Source organism: Panicum virgatum, chromosome 5N, assembly GCF_016808335.1.
Source record: "Panicum virgatum strain AP13 chromosome 5N, P.virgatum_v5, whole genome shotgun sequence".
Classification (NCBI taxonomy): Eukaryota; Viridiplantae; Streptophyta; class Magnoliopsida; order Poales; family Poaceae; genus Panicum; species Panicum virgatum.
In genome coordinates this window covers 33,509,177-33,524,596 of record NC_053149.1, presented here as the reverse complement: position 1 = coordinate 33,524,596, position 15,420 = coordinate 33,509,177, and the positions used below count along the sequence as shown (strand labels likewise).

Here is a 15,420-nt window from a genome sequence, read left to right as displayed (position 1 = left end):
CATAAAAATCGGAACAGGTACGTACCGATTTTTTTTACTCAAAACCCAACATTAAAAAACCTGTTTTACCCAAACCGATCTAAACCTGACCCGACACTACAATCGAACTCGGGCAAAAAAATTTTTTTTGATCAGGTCGGACTCGGGTCGAAGAACGATGTTTTTTATCCGAACTGAACCCAACGCAACCTGATAAATGATAGATCCACTACAAACATTACCTACTAAGTATACCTTATTAAAAATGAATTACCTAAATGCTGGCTTAAATTGCTATTTCTTGAAATACTGTAACATGACTTTAGCTTCTCATTCTACACGGAATCAATAATTGCCATGACACACGAGAAACAAAACAAACACAAAAGGGACCTGGCCTTTGAAATCCTTTTACCGTGTCGGTGATATATTTACCGGTTAGAATTTAGTACGGCATGGTTGCCGACCATACTCGGCTCCGCGGTCTATACTGGACTACCTGGCTCCTTGCCGTTGTCATTGCGATTTTTCGCTGGCGGCGTGATCTGATCATCTGAATTTCTGATCGTCTTGTTCGTTCTTCTTCCCTGCGACTTGTTAGGCTCTGTGGGCTGCATGGGCCGCCAGGAGACTGAAAAATCATGGGCGCTAGGGTCCATGGGCCGCCCGCCGCGAAGAGTCTGAAAAGCATGCAGCCAAACAGATGCTGCCGTTTAGGGTTTAGGGCTACAGACGCACCACCTACAGTCACTGCCCAACAACCCGCTGCCAGTCCATTAGTGCCACCCTTCTCTCTCTGTGTCTTTCTCTCTTCAGCTCTGTCTTCCTCCTGTTCGGCGGCCGGCGGGATTGCGGGAATGGGCATGGGGCCTTCCTCCCCTCAGCCATGGCAGCGTCACCGCTTCTGCTGCGTCCTCCTCGTCCTTCTTTTCGTCTTCCTCTGGTTTGTACGCAAACTGCTGAAGCCATCTCTGGTGATTTCATTATCCCATATTGGATGGATGTTTTGTATTTGGTTTGCATCAGTTCTCCGGTTAAATCCGGAAATACGGTGCTAATTGATGGTGCTCCAGAACTCACTACTTTTGCTTCAACAATTCAGTAGTTCATTGATGGAGTTGCCTATTTTGCATCTGATTATCAACTCTGTCAGACTGAGTAACTTTTACACTAAATGCTTGAAATCTATTGAGCACTCAATTGTTTCATTAAACTGTCGGAGGACATATCTGTTCACTGAGCATCCTGATTCCATTTCACACTCAACTCAGGGGGCTTAGTTTATGCTTGAAGCCCTATAATTGCCCAATCACGGAATTGAATAACAGAAGTACAGAACCAACCCTTATGGTCTAAAATGCAGAAAATTCTAGCGTCCACTGCTTCAAGTAAATGAGAATACTGATAGTTTATGCGTATTGATAAAAAAATACCTCTATTTTGGTTGAAAAGTCCATTACTTCACACTGATCCTATAGAATAAGGTTTTAATTTTGTGACCTGATTTCTGCACCCTTACTGTTTCAAGTGACTTTCTAAAAGATGTTATTGAAATGAAATTCATCAAGTGCATAAGCTATGTCTTTTTATATCTCTTTTGCTTCTGTCCAACACTCTGTTTTTTTGTAACGTAACATCAATGAAACATTGAGGAATATGCTGCAATACTATTGTGAAAGTTCCAAAAACTACAAGTTACAAAGCTTCAGGATTTGGTCCAAAGTAACTAAGGATACACATAACTAAGGAAAAATGACTAATACCATTTTTCATGCATGTAAATTACAGGGGTACTTGTCAGGCAAATGAAGAACTTGCCGCGTTGCCACCAAGAGGTTGGAACTCATATGACTCTTTTTCATGGACTGTGGATGAAATTGCATACCTGCAAAATGCACAGATCTTGGCAGAGAAGTTACTCCCACATGGATACCAGGTTATTTTTCAGAATACTTTAGTTTATCTATGGATAATATCATAAGAAATATGAACCCATATAATTCTGACCACTCATTTAACTATTTATTCTATCTCATGTAGTATGCAGTTATTGATTTCCTCTGGTACCGGAAGTATGTTGATGGGGGCATACACAGATTCATATGGATTTGATAACATCGACGAATGGGGTCGACCATTTCCGGACGTTCAAAGGTTTCCATCATCTAGAGTTGACAGAGGGTTTAGTCAGATTGCCAGTAAGGTCCATGGAATGGGCTTGAAATTTGGCATTCATTTGATGAAAGGTATCAGTGTGCAAGCTGTTAATGCAAACACACCAATCTTGGACATCAAGACGGTAATGTTCCTCCTTTAATATGCTAATATATGACAACTAATAGCGTTTTGAAAGTAGAATTTTATTTGGCAAAACTTGTTACGTGTTCATTTTATCAGGGTCCCTCGGCTTTGCTACTAGTGTAGGGTCGAGATGGTGAACTAGAGGGGGAGTAAATAGTCCTTTCTAAAACTAATCGTGCCGGCTAACCGAAACTTATGCGGAATTAGAACTATTCTCTTAGCCAAGACTTCACGCGAAAGGGTGCCTAGCCGGATTGGTTAGGTGGCCTCAGTAGCACTCCTCAGGTCTTGGGTTCGACTCCCGGTTGGAGCGAATTTCAGGCTGAGATTAAAAAAATCCCTTCGCTAGCCTACACGCCAAAGCACATGGAAATATGTTCCGGCTCACCCTGGCCTGCTCTCACACGGGTTACGGTATGGGTTACGGCCCTCCTGTGTAAGGGTGGGGCAGGGGTTCGGGGGTTTTCTCGGCCTGCATGAGAGGTCTTCTTCTTACATTAACGCTCGGGGGGCGGCTTGTCCCTCACAGATCGAGTTTTTTTTAGCCAAGACTTCACCCCTCTAACTATAACTCTAAGTCACCTCCAAAAGATCCTACAAGAAGCAAAAGAAGTGCCGGGCTATTTAGAGCTTACCTAACCAAGTCTAATGCAAGGTCACTCAAATCTAAGCACTAGTACTTCACACACCGGGGGAGCTCGTACACAATTCTAATGAGCAAAAACACAAAGCCAACCTAAGCTCACTAGATGCACAATGGACAAGGTTACACAAGCCAAACCCAAGGGCTCAAACTAACTTAGCTACACAAATTAAGAAAGGCAACTAATTATGCTACTCAAGCTAATTAGCTACACTAGAAACTTTACTTCTATACTACACAAGTAAGAAGATGATTAGCAAGCTACACAAGCTAACTAATCACTAGAGCGACTACACAAGCACAAGATATATATGAATGTAAACATAAGGCTTGCGATTTGGAGAATGCAAACCACCGAGAAGAGTAGACAAAGTTGACACGGTGAATTTTATCCCGATGTTTACTTGGTTGTCACCAAGTTAGTCCCCGTTGAGACAAGCTTTAAGGTTGCCGCCGATCCTCTTGCTAGTGGTGACTCTCAAGTCACACTCTCCCACGTGGAGTACTCACACCGAGCTCTAGATCATGATCCGGCCGGACCACTTGTTGCTCTTCGTGTCTCGCTCAATTAGAGTTGCTCTTCGCGGCTCCCGCGGGGTGAGCACAATACCCCTCACAATCACTTCTTCGGAGTACCGCACAATCTTCTTGTAGACTTCACGACGAAGACACACCACCAAACCATCTAGAAGGTGACAACCTCCAAGAGTAACAAGCACCACGAGCTTACAACTCGATTACCTAGTGCCAATCTCATGCAATCTCTCAATGCAACGCACTAGAATCACTCACTCGCAATCGGATCACACTTTTTGCAAGCACAAATGAGTTAGAGGCTATCTAGCACTCCCCAAGCATGGCACTAAGTTCCAAGGGTGCCTAGACTACGAAATGGCTGGCCACCACCTCTATTTATAGAGGGAGACTCCAAACTAGCCGTTATACTCAAATCCCGTGAAAACAGAGCTTTCACGGACTGTCCGCCTCACAGAGACCGGACCATCTGCCATTCAAACCCAACGGCTAGAACTGCAATGATTGTGTGTTAGAGTCGACCGTTAGACCCCGGGCTGACTGTCCGCACCCCAAGGGCGGACCATCCGCAGTTCAAAACTCCGAGCACATCGAGTTGCAAACGTCTCTGACTAGAACTAGAAGTGACCGGCGGATTGTCCGCTCCCCAGGGGCCGGACCGTCCGCAGTACAATTTGGAACAACACCCAGAGTCCAGAACGGTTCTGTTCGAGCTCAAACCAGAAACTGGCGGACTGTCCGCCCCCCAGTAGCGGACGGTACGCTGGTCCATTTCCAGCAGAACCGATCCTCGGTAAAACGCTCATAACTTTTAGTTCCGAACTCCGATTTCGATGATCTTGGACATTTTGGAAAACTTACTCAGAGGGCTACACAACCCAAAGCATAATGGATCAACATCAACTCCAACACCTTCTTCTTTACTAATATGCCAACACACCAAGTGTACACCACCATGTGCATGTCTGTTAGCATTTTCACAAATATTTTCCAAAGGATTTTCACTTGCTCTCACCGCGCCACTCAATCCTAGCACATCACAAAGTCAGATCGCTCCAAGTGGCACTAGATGACCGATATGCAAACAACTTTGACCCTCTTGATAGTACGGCTATCTATCCTAAATCCGGCCAAGCATTTCTCTACTCAACCTTAGACCGGTGAAATGAAATGCCCTAGGTTATACCTTTGCCTTGCGCATTTTCATTTCATCTCCATTTTTATCTCCATCCTCCAATTGTCGATGCAACCAATACACCAACACAATCATGAATGATATGATCCACTCCATATCATCACATGACCTCTTTGGTCCATCAATCTTGACCTTGCTCGCTCTTCACCGTCGCCTCGGTCCATCAGTGCCAAGTCTTGCCCAAGTTTCACCGCCTCGCGGTCCGTCGCTTCAAAGCATTGACTTGCCCTTCACCATTGCAGCCGGTCCATCAAGTCAAGTCTTGTCTTGATCTTCTCCACTTTGGTCACATGACTCCATGTCATGTCTCATATGCAATGAGTTCTTTTTCATCATCACATGTGGACTAATTGTGGCAGATCCATCTAAATTATCCCGGCTCAAGTGCGCTGGCCATCACCATAAAGGCAACACCGACTCAAACGCAATTCAAACGGAACAATTCTTGGTCTGTCGGGTAACGTCCCGATACAACCACCGGATCTCGGATCGAACAAGCATACCTCGCACGAAGACGAGTCCAGAGATATTACAACCATATATTTTACAACACAGGCATATCAGTTATTACAACAAGTTCAAAATATTATTACAAGTCCAAACTCAGAAAACATTATACATAACATAAGTTTAAAGTTCAGAGTTAAGCAGCGGAAAGAAAACACGACGGCTACAACACGTCGCAAAAGTATACCAAGCTAGCCCAAGCAAGGTATCACTCGTCGGGGTCATTGCCGGCCGGAGACGGATCCCACTCAATGGACCAGCCAGGGGGCAAAGAGCAAGGCTGAGTCAGACTAGCGATCTGGTCCTCAAAACTCATACCTGAAACAGGATTCAACAGCAAGGCTGAGTATACTAATACTCACCAAGACTTAACCGTCAACGGATATACTTAGTCCACTTAGCTAGACTATGCAGGGTTCTGTTGTCTCTGGTTTTCCTTTTGCTGAAAAGCAATAAAGAGTAGGTTCTTAATTTCATATTTTATCTTTCAATATTCTAGTTGATTAACCATTCTATGTAAGCAACTAATTCTAATCAACCATGGTAAAACTTTAATCAAACATCAAGATTGATCATAATAACATTGCTCTTATTATTCTGTATGGCAAAGGGATCAAGTAGTCTCAATATCCGCGAGAGACGGACGATTCGATTCGGATTTCCAACCTTGCAAGATAAACCTAACACACACGTTTGGAACACCGTCGGGTCGTTCCCAAACAACCGTTGACCTTTCATTCCGGCTTGTGGATATGGTCACTCTCCCCGACTCCAAGGCACCAACTTCCTGCCTGCACCCGTGGTGTTGCGCAACATAAACATAAATAAAATATATCTCTAAGAGAGAGTGAAAGGTATATCCACTCACCGGTCCGATCAGCTACTAGGCTTACCGCGTACCATATTTACGGCATGTGGCTAGTACGTTCAAACACTTAACCACCGCTACCACAAACCGCGACCTTAGCAGAATTCATCAATACAGACGGGGTCTCACCCAAGGTTATGATATCGAACATTACCCCGTCCGACGTCCTTATAGTGATTGCAGAAAGTAAACAAGCAACTCCTGTTAAGCTCGCGAGTGACAGGCAATCACTCGACTTTTACGGGTCCTATAAGCATAGCAATTACTCGAACTCAAGTCTAGTGTTCAGTACATAGGTTCCTAGGATCATGCATCTAGGATTTCAATTCAAATCCTAAGAACTGTAAATGCACAAGTAAGTAGTATATAAAGTGTATAATTTGAAATACTGGGTTTATGTCCGGGGCTTGCCTTCGCGTTAGTCACTAGCTAACTCAGCCTTGGGCTCTTCCGGACTTTGGTCCGGGTCTTCAGTCAGTGTAGTGGCTTTCAGCTGGGCTTCTTGATCACCTCCTTCGGACTCCGGGATCAGCTCGTACGTCCCGTCCGCTAAAACAGTCGTATCTATATATAATGCAAGAAGCAGTATTACAATTACACACACTTCACAAAAAATGTTGTAGTCTAACAAATAGCAATCAAAACTTAGCATATGGACAATCATTTATAGAGTAGTTAATTAACATGCCTTACTACACAAAAACAACATGATTAACCTCACAAGACAACTTGATTATCTTCACAAAGTAAGTTTTAGTTAGTTCATATAGCAAATAAATCATGGTTTGCTAAGAAATAAGTAACTCAGCACACAAACAGTATTTAAACTCAGCAAAAATTACTTCAAACAGGAAGTACAGAGAGCTATCTATCCTGTAAACTTCATGCTATTTCATGTAGCCAATTATTCAGAATAAAACATTTATTCTGACAACACCTAGAAAAAGATTAAATTCTACAGAGCAAACTATAATACTTATGAAGCTCAAAATTTCTCAGAACAGCCTTCATATGCTTATGAACGTTCTATAAATTTTTCAGAATTTATCTAGGCATAAAACATAAGTAATAATTTTGTCAAAATTAAACCACGTATGGTAAAACTAATTAGCACAGAAAGTTCTATAGTGTTTCTGGATCTCAAATTTTACAAACATGAATATATGACCAAAATAGAGTTCCACAAATTTTCTCAGATTTTTCTAATCAAGGAAACTATTTACCATAATTAAAGCCTACTTAACAAGCATTAAATCAAAGATATAGTTAAACAGATCTAAAATTTCCCAAAATTGTGCAACAGCAAGGTTTTAATGGCATACATGCATGGAAAAAGTTTCACTCTCAAAACTGTAATATTTCTACCAGCACAAATACAATAGTAAAACTAGTAGATCTAGGAATCTTGAAACTTTGACCTAGTTAAAGATGTCAAAAAGGGTTCAAATTTTTACCAGGCACTAGTAACACTGCAAGACACATTATAGCCAAAAACCACATGAAGTTACTGAGTACAACTCCTAGAACAATTAAAGCCTATTTATTCTATTCTATTTCTTGGATTAACATGCAGACCAAAACTGAAGATGTGTATGGAACAAAACTTGTAGGCCTTGTAACAAGGATTCCAAAACATTTGGATTTGTATTTTTCTGATTTTTCTACAAATTGCTAGGCATTTTCAAAGTTCAGTCTAGAAACAAAAGGAAAAGGACTGGAATCTTGCAGCTAGGCCCCTAGAAATAAAAATATGTTTGCAATGTGGTCCCTGGCTCGCCTGAGAAGAAGATAGGGAGGGGAATCGGCGCGTTCCGGCCAGGGAACTCACTGGCGGCGAACTAGAGGTGGCTAGGGAGCACGAGGAGGTCAAGGCGCGTCGAGGGGTGGGTTTGGTGAGGACTGGGGTGGCTGGCTGGGTGTTTTCCACGGCGAGGTGCGGCGGTGGCTCGGACTGCTCGCCGGCGGCCGTGCTGCGGCGGTGGGATGGGGGTGTGGAGAGGTCTGGAAGCTGCGCGACGCTCAGGCGGAGCTAAAGGCGGGGTCGGCATGGGCGGAGGGGGTCTGGAGGAGCGGACCCGCGGCGGCGTCGGGCTCGCCGGAGTTGAGGAGCAGGGCGGTGGTGCTCGGAGTGCCTGGAGCGCGAGACCTGGGGGTGCGAGGGGCGGAATGGAAGGACGAGGATGAGGCCAAGCTCGTGCGCGCGCTAGAGAAGGGAAAACCGGGCTCTTCCCCGAGTTGCCATGGCGGCGGCGAGGTGGCGGCCGACTGAGGCATCGGGGTTGCGTGGCAAGGGCGGGAGAAGTCCAGCGCGAGGGGGAGTGGGCGGCGAGGAGCTCGGGCGCGACGCGTGGAAAGCCACGGCGAGCAGGAGGTGGCCTGCGGCCCTCCTGAGCGGCGGCAGAGGAAAGCAGAGAGGGAGAGAGGAGGGAGAAGAGAGCTGGACTAGATTGCAATTTCTGAAAAGTTCAGGGGTCCTACTGTAAAACAAAAATAACTCCTAAACTAGGGCTCAAATGAAAAAGTGCCCAACATGAAAGTTGTTCAACTTTTCAAGATCTACAACTTTGGTGTTGTGCAAAAATTGATTTGACCAAAGGTTAAAGAGTTATTTCGAAAACATAGAAAGGATTTTGAATTTAATGGACTTTTGTCTTTTCCAAAGCAAATTCACCTTAAATTTAGACTGAAATGTAAAATTTTCTGCCATGTAATGATTGCACTGAATTTTGCAAATAAACCCTCCACAAAAGCAACATTTGCACACCCTATTCAAATTAAATTATAGAGAGGACCTTGCGTCAAATTATATTTACACAATTAACCTTATATTTTTAAAATAAGACACTTGCTCACACAATTTAAGCACATGATGCATAAAATAAATACAGTTCTACTGTGCAGACACCTAGGGTGTCACACTAATCACCTGTGTATCTCCATATACCACATTATTAGTCCACCTAATGTTGTCACTCAATTACCAAAACCAAAAAAGGACCTTACAACTAGTCCTTGTTTACATTATGTTTAATACTCAAAAACCAATAATCATTGCTAATTTTAACTGTATATACAAAATCCATTCTTAGCTTTTCTTTGAATCTCGATATGAAAGATGAATTTGAAATTTATGTTTCAGGATTACTCAACTTTATGTGTACTAGCTACGCGATCTTTTTTTTTCCAATTTTTGGAAAACTGCAATGTGGAGGATGGTTCCCTTGAGCACCAGCCATTCAGCCAATTTTGGTTTAATTATCTTCTCCATGATTCACTACTATTGTGTGAAATGCTTTACCCCCATAGTATTTTTTAATTATATATCTGACATTTCTGTAATTTTATATTATGAGACGTTTACTTTTCAATACTGAATAACTTAGTCCGTGTTTTCCTGTGAAATCTTAACTTCTATCTATAATTCAACAAATAAATCTTCAGAACAGGGCATCACACCTAGCAAAATTCAAGTGCAAATGGAAGTTGCTGTACTCTAGTTTATAACTTTTTGATGTGTTCTCTTGTGGTTTCTTTCAGGGAAAACCGTATATAGAGGACGGCCGTCAATGGACAGCACGTGACATAGGTCTCACTGACAGAACTTGTGCATGGATGCCGCATGGATTTATGAGTGTTAACACGGATACTGGAGCTGGACGGGCCTTTTTAAGATCTACTTATCGACAATATGCTGATTGGGGTGTTGATTTTGGTACGCTTATAGGTTATATGTCATTTTAGGTGCATGGGCCTGTGGATACAATGGAGTTATCTCAAGTTTTAGTTGGCCCTTCCCATGTGCTGCCTAAACTGACTGTTGAACAAATCCTTTCATATTTACCATTCTTTTTCATTTGCAGTGAAGGTTGATTGTATCTTCGGCACAGATTATAGCCCAGAAGAAATCATCACTATTTCCGAGGTAAATAACTCCCCATCCTAGAATTATTTATACTAGTTCCAGTGAAACCAGTGGATTTACGGAATCAGCTAATACCTATATTGCAGCTATTGCAAGAGATTGATCGTCCGATCATCCTGTCCCTCTCACCAGGAACTGAAGTCACTCCAGCTTTAGCTGAGAATATTAGTGATCATGTTAATATGTACAGAATAACTGGAGATGATTGGGATAACTGGAATGATGTGAGCTCACATTTTTCTGTGTCAAGGTAAATTGAACAGATATTCTCTACTTTGTCTTGTTTCTTTACATTCTCATTATTTTCCTTAGCTTGTATCTGTTTATTGTCTAGTAAATAAGAACTTATTCCATATTTCCCTTTGCATGCTTTACGCAGTTCCTTTGCTGCTGCAAAGAAGATAGGGGCGGGCCACTGGGTTGCGAGGAAGATCATGGCCAGACTTAGACATGCTTCCATTTGGATGGCTTACCGATCCAAGTACTGAATTACCTTTATATTAAGAAATTAAATTAGCCTTGATTCTCATCTGACACGGTGTCTTTTAACTATGAAGCAAACTCACAATTTTCAGAAAAAAACGAACTACAGTCTCTTAAATGCTCATGTTACCGAAGTTCTTTTGAGGAAAACATGTTACCGAATTTTGGCATCAAGAAACAGTTTTAGCACACCAGTTGGGAGATGAATTCTTCCACAAACTTCATGGGTGCACATGCTGTTACAGAGTTGTATGAAATATCTCATTCTATATAGGAAAATGTGGAATATCTAAACTTATATGCCATATGTTATTTAGATAAAGACATTCATTTATTCAAGCAGATGAGAGGAACTGAGCCTAGCTCAGTTGATTGGTGGTGTGGGTGTACACCCCCACCATCTAGATTCGAGTTTGGGTGCACTAATTTATTCAACTAACTCATCTGCTTAAATGTTTTCTTGGGTACATCATATCTGTATCTTGTTTTTTCTTCTTTCCCCCTTTTTTTTTCTGGAATATGCTGAATGAGATAATGGATATGCAGCTGTATCAGAAACAGACCCTTTTCTTCTGTTAGTGCAGGTGTCAATCAAGGTCCTCACAGAAAATGTAACCTTACTCTTGATGAACAGAAAACACAGGTTGATGATGATCGTTTTGGTTTTAAAATTTCAAATGTGATATATCTTTTTTATATAATAAGGAACTCTTTTTTCTTTGATTGACCTTACAGATAGCACTTTGGTCAATGGCTAAATCGCCTCTCATGTATGGAGGAGATTTGAGACATCTCGATGATATTACACTAAGCATAATTACCAATCCTATTTTATTGAAGATAAATCACTACAGTAAAAATAACATGGAGGTACCTTGACTTGAGAATTTCTATCAAAACGGTTTGTGTTTTCTGTAGGCATAAAAGAACTGTATGCTGACCTGTAGACATTTCAGTTCCATTATGTGTACAGTGAAAGGACGTCAAAAAAGGAACATTCTGGCCGCTTTAGGTCACCTTATCATGTTGACCTTACAAAGAATGATGGCATGTTTGTCCGTCTCACTGCCTGCAACGATGATACAGCTAATGGATGGTATATGTTTTCACAAGATGGGAAGCCAGATCATATATGCAGGAACTTTGAAATACAGAATGACAAAAGTATATCATTTTACCTGGGGAAAACAAAACCACTTCTTGCATCGTAAGATCCACCCACTTCATAAATGGAGAAGTGCTCACTCAATGATTTTTTTTTACACAATTTCTACATTGTAGGGGTATCATTACCATGGACAACATGGAACACCAATCGAAGTTTCGTCTTTCAGTTAGAAATACCAGTGATACTTGTTTGGATGCATCTGCTGGTCAAAGGCGGACCGCCTCAGAGATTAGGTTTCCAATGTTCTCTGCATGCAGGTGGCATGCAAAACAGGTAATAAGATCTCTACCATCACCACCAGACCACCAACCCAATCTTTTGAATAGTGAAGATTACATGAAGTGTTACTTACTGGACACAACTTCAGCACGTTACTAGTCATGAAGTTTGTGAAGAATGAGAACTTACGCATGAATGTGTGAATGCACAGATGTGGGAGCTAAATGTGAATGGAAATCTTGTGAGCAGCTATTCAGGATTGTGTGCCACAGTGAAATCAAGGAATGAAGGAGGTACATATGACGCAACTTTGTTGTGATTTAATTGAAATCATTACACTGTCATCACAGTTTTCTATGAAATAGGTCCTAATGGAGCTCGTGCATGGGTTGCAACTGGAAGTAAAGGTTAGTTATCTTATATGTACATGTACTCAACAGGGAATCCTGTGAAATGGTTTACTCCTGTGAGGAATATATATGCATGTCAATTACTAACTTACAAAATTCTTTTAATTGTTGCCTCTGTAAAACATATGATAATTTGCTACCAGAATTGCAATATTTCAATATGGTACATGAGCTTCAGCTCTGTTAGCAAACATCTTGATAGATAGACCATGATATTCATAGAGTAACCACAGGACACATAATCTCACCAAGACTGCAGAATCAAGTGTCGAAAATAGAGACCTTAGGCTAACATGGATGGCATAATTTAGACAGGGAATGCAAAACTGACTTTCATAGCTTCAACTGTAAGGGGAGAAACGAGATGAGTATTTATATGTGCCTACCTCCACCATGTAGTTTTTTCCTCAACCATCACCAATTTCCGGTTTTAGCAATCTTTTGCGACTCCAAAGTTTCAGCCTTAGACACAAGAGTAGCATGGCCATTCTTGCTAACTGTCTTAACATCTGAAACCTTTACATTCTTCATTTTACAAATATACAAGAATAGGATGGTTAGGATCATCCATAGACCCTTATATTGGCAGATAGAACCTGGAGGATCTGCCTGATACGTGGCACATAACCTTGTTTCACATGTCTGACTTTAGGTGGATAAGCTTTTGTGGTTTCTTATTTGAATCACTAAGAAATAAACCACTTCACAAATAGTCTTCCTAACTCCTTTTCATGTTTCAAATATGGTGAAATCATCTTCCTCAATTTTCATAAACCAAAAAGTTCTACATGTAGTTTGATAAAATCATATATTCTTGGTTTATACAATTGCATTTCAAATTTGATTTTTTGGTCAGTGGTCTACTGCAGGGGCTCGAGGAGTGACCTATCTCCTCGCCCTCGCAGCCCCAGCCTCTTCAGTGCTCTGACCTAGTGGTCTTGTTCTGGTCATGTTTTCCCCTTTTTGTAAGAGTACCTTTCCGTTTTTTCTAGGGTTGGTTGAAACCCTTCATATCTGTAACACTCTAGGGATCTTTTCCCCTTTTTTTCTTCTTAATGATGCGCAGTTCTCCTGCGTGTTCGAGAAAAAAAAAGAAAAAAAAACAAACAGCATTTTCATTAATAATATCGAAACCCTGCACTCTGCAGCGAATTATAATTCTTACTATTATTGAATCGGTAACTTGACTTTTGGCCGAAATTATATTGAAGTTATGTTCATTTGTGTTATCTAACAATATTTGACTTTCATAACTTGAATAAAATATGCTCAGAAGTTATCAGAATTTCTTATATGGTGCATAACCATGGGAAAGATAGACAATCTCCTTACTCCTTTGATTGGGAGACTGGAAATGTGTGAAAATACCTAGATTATTGATCGCAATACTCAGAAATAAAAGATTTAGCCCTGGTTGATTTTGTAGTCCCAATTGAGATAGTTTCAGGTTCAAGCGCGGACCATTTCAAATTCTTTCTTTTGATTAATGCATGAGAAAAGATTTATATGCTGACGCTTTGTCTTCCATGGTGCAGGAGAAATCTATCTTGCATTCTTCAACCTTGACTCCACAGGCAGGAAGATGGCTGCACGAATATCAGACCTTGGACTAGTTCTCAGAAGAGCATTGTTGAGAAAACACCTATGTAGGTGCACTGAAGTTTGGAGCGGGAAGAATTTCAGTCTCACGAAAGATGAGATTTCAGCAGTGGTTAATCCACATGCCTCCATGGTGTTCGAAATCATATGTTGAGATTGCGGTACTGGAACCCATATGTTGATCAAATGTACGTTGGATATGGAACCCATAAATTGATAAGCCAGAAATATTTTATATTAGAACAGTGAAAAATAGACATAGAAAAAAGGAAGGTGAACATTATGTTTTGTTTGATGTCCTAATTGGACTCGGTGGCTCCTATTTAGTGGTACAATTTTCAGCTATTCATGATTAACAGAGGAACATGCAACACACATGGCTATTTGTCCAACCAAACGTAAGTAATTGAATCATTTACCTATTAATTAATAATTAAATACTACGAACAAACACTATCTGGTCACCAAGATAGTAACAGATAGATAAATATTGTACTGGTGGAATGGGATCATCTGACGAGAGCAGGACTCACAAGCAGCAGTAGCATCACAACTAAATAACAAATGCAGAATGAACACATGGCGGAACTTATAACAAGAAAAATGCAAGAATGGTATCAGGACATGAACACAGAAAGCTGAAAGAGGCACTTAATAACCAGCAAGCTGAGACAGATCATGCATGCAGCTTAACATCCCGCTAAGCATAACTGAGTTGCAACCTTACGATATAGCTACCAACAAAACATTCCTAACTAACCACCACCTTATATATAGAGGTCCCTACTATGTCGACATGCAAAGATCAGCTACCACTAGAACTACTTCGAAGCACTCTTTATCTTCACTCTGCCAATGTGGAACTGGGTGGTTTTGGAGCTGGAGGGGAACTTTGTAGCCAGTCTATTGCGCAGAACAATGCCTCCAAGGTTTCAGGGCGCAGTGAACTCTGGTAGTCATCAAGCATCCTGGCTTCAGTTCTAGCTGATGAGAATATAGAGCCACAACCTATTGTGGAGACTGGGACGGCAAGGACATCTCGGGGCATCCTCGAGAGAGTTGGGTACTTTACGGTGTTAAGCTTCCACCACTTCAGGATGTCAAACTCTGGGATGTGTGGGAGCAGGGCTTCTTCCAGGTACCGATCTAGCTCTGACTTTGGGATCTGGGTCAGCACCTCCTCTGAAAGGTAGATGTCAAAGTCTGAAAGTACATCGCCAGTGGAAGGTGGTTCTGTTAGGATTTTCATCTCATCAGTGGGCAGAGAGCCCTTAGCCCCTAGCTCAACATGGGCAGGTGTCTGTTGGTTGGCACGGCGGTGATCGCCGGCGACGGCATGATCGTGGACACGGAACCCACGCGAAGTGGACACGGGACACTGGAAGTTTTGCGCTGCGATGAAGCTGCAGCTTTTCGGGTTTTCTCTTGACTATTTATTCAAGGATTACAACGCAAGTTAACAGGCGATCGTGCGTGCTTCTCTCGCCGCGACGATGTCGCGTCCATCCCCACGACGGCGGCGGGAGCGCGGGCACACGATGCCCCAAAGACTCGGACGCCACAGATAGGCCGCAACGCCCGCTAGCGTGCAC

At 41.9% G+C, this 15,420-nt stretch overlaps 1 pseudogene; it reads left to right on the top strand.

The window, feature by feature from the left end:
- The first annotated feature begins 724 nt into the window (after positions 1-724).
- Positions 725-14,177, top strand: LOC120674123 (annotated as a pseudogene).
- Positions 14,178-15,420: the final 1,243 nt, after the last annotated feature.